Raw genomic sequence first — 2,390 nt, 5'->3', positions numbered from 1 at the left:
AATATTTGAAGGTATGCTTATATACTGAGAAAGCCTAAGAGAATTTTATGACAAAACATGAAAGGTTTCTTGTATTTCTGAAGAGGTCACTAGTAAAACTATCTGTCTTTGCAGTCTTTTGTAAAAATGATTAGTCAATACTTTTTGCAAATTTCTCCATGGTTGATGGTCTATTCAAGTTTTCTGTTTTTCTCCGGGTTAGTGTTGATAGCTACTTTTTTTTCTTCCTAGAAAATTCTCAGTATAATTAAGAATTTCATAATTACATGGAATAGTCCATGCAAATTTTGTTTCAAGAAAGAGCTTTAATGTACATAGCTCTGCCCTTGGAGTGAAGTGCATAGGTGATAGATCTCAAAAGTTATTTTTTAGGGTGATACACCTTCCATGTGTCAATTCCAGCGCCACGGTGCCCTCGAGGAAGTTCTTCGTGGGGAAGGGAGCATGTGGAGGGGGACAGGAAGATGTATGGGCGGAAGAAGAACCTGGAGGAACTCATCACCACTCCGAACACGACCATGGTGCTGGCTGACATGACATCGAAGTGGTTTGTGCACCCCCCCACCCCCAACTGCCTAATCGACTTTGTCCGACAGAAGCTAGATCCCAAGATTGCTGTGGCTGTGCAGAACTGCCAGAAAGTGCCTAACACAGCCTTTACTGGGGAGATCAGCCCTGCCATGATCAAAGACTGTGGAGCCACGTGGGTAGTCCCGGGGCACTGGGAAAGAAGGCGTGTCTTTGGGAAGTCAGATGAGCTGATTGGACAGAAAGTGGCCCCTGCCCTGGCAGAGGGACTTGGAGTAAACCCCTGCATGGGGGAGAAACTAGATGAGAGGGAAGCTGGCATCACTGAGAAGGTCGTTTTTGAGCAAACCAAGATCATCACAGATAATGTGAAGGACTGACTGGAGCCTATGAGCCTATATGTGTCATTGGTATTGGCAAGACTGCAACGCCCCAACAAGCTCAGGAAGTGCAAGAAAAGCTCCAGGGATGGCTGACGTCTAATGTCTCTGGCGCAGTGGCTCAGAGTACCCGTAGCATCTATGGAGGTTCTGTGACTGGGGCAACCTGCAAGGAGCTAGCAAGCCAGCCTGATGTGGATGGCTTCTTCGTGGGTGGGGCTTTCCTCAAGCCCAAGTTTGTGGATATCATCAGTGCCAACCAATAAGCCCATCCATCTCCCCTCCTTTTCCTGATAAGCCAGGGAGTAGGTAGCTCAGAAGCCCAGTGACTGTGCTCCTACCTCCCACACATCTCCACCCCGCACATGCTTCTGATGGTGTCACCTGCCCCCTTCGTGGCCAAACTATACCCCTTCCTTATCATTTACATCTTACCCTATAATGGTTGGGACCAGGCCAGTCCCTTTTCCACCTACTGTCATGTTTGGAACTAAACATGTCACCAAGGTGGCTCCTCCTTGGCTGAGAGGTGGAAGGTCTGGAATTTGTTCATGGGTCTCCTCAGTCCCCAGTGAGGGTAGGAGAGAGAAGCCATACTCCTCCCCGATCTTGTGCCATGAGACAAAGAGCTGAGAGAAAGTCCTGTTCTCCCCACAGAGGCCAGGGGTGCTCTTCTCTCCCATGGTGCCAGCGCCTGTGTGTGTTGTATATGTGAGCAGTCTCACTGTGTGGGGAAAATAAACACCTGGCACTAAAAAACCAATAAACAAACTTTTTTTTTTAAATAAGAAGGAAAGAAATAGTGTGCAATGCAATTGTTAAATCATATCCAAAGGATTTCCCTTCTCATTCTTGATTTAAGAAAGCCAATGTATCAGAAGTTGCCAGATGCATGCAAACTTGTTACCTTTTTGGCATTTGAGCATATTTTTACATTGTGTATTAGTACATCATCATCTAAATATGTTAACATAATAACTGCAATTAGTACACTCTGTAAACAAATGTGCATTACTCTCAGACTATGGGTATGAACAGATTAAATGTACAGGTACAGCAGCCATTGGAATGTGCCCAAAATACAATAGGGTGGATTGTGTCAGTCTAGTTTGGCATATACAAAGACAGATGTGTCTGCTGGCATTCTTTAGACACAAATCTTGGCAAATTCAGATGAGAAAAATTGGCCTGAGTTGACTGCATTTTCAGTATGGTTGAAATGTAGTAATTAGTGACTTTATCAATAAAGCAGATGGAAAATTGTGTTCAATTTTGTAGCCACTCTAATTTTATTCTAGATATAATAATGCATTCACCTGTTGGTATTTTGTTGTATTGATCAAGTAGGTTGCATGGTTGGGAGTAGTGAACTTAGAACTCAGTTTCGGTCTTAACTTTGACAGTGATTTTCAATTTTGGACAGATACTTTATCTCTTAGAGCTTTATTGGATCATCTATAAAAGATATAATGATACCTATAT

The 2,390-nt window shown here is 43.6% G+C and overlaps 1 pseudogene; it reads left to right on the top strand.

Moving 5' to 3' along the window:
- The first annotated feature begins 387 nt into the window (after positions 1–387).
- LOC106984144 (triosephosphate isomerase-like) lies at positions 388–2,178 on the top strand (annotated as a pseudogene).
- The last annotated feature ends 212 nt before the right edge of the window (positions 2,179–2,390 follow it).

This window comes from Acinonyx jubatus, chromosome A2, assembly GCF_027475565.1.
Source record: "Acinonyx jubatus isolate Ajub_Pintada_27869175 chromosome A2, VMU_Ajub_asm_v1.0, whole genome shotgun sequence".
NCBI lineage: Eukaryota > Metazoa > Chordata > Mammalia > Carnivora > Felidae > Acinonyx > Acinonyx jubatus.
Note: the sequence above shows the minus strand (reverse complement) of the source record. Positions and strands in the feature narration are given on the sequence as shown.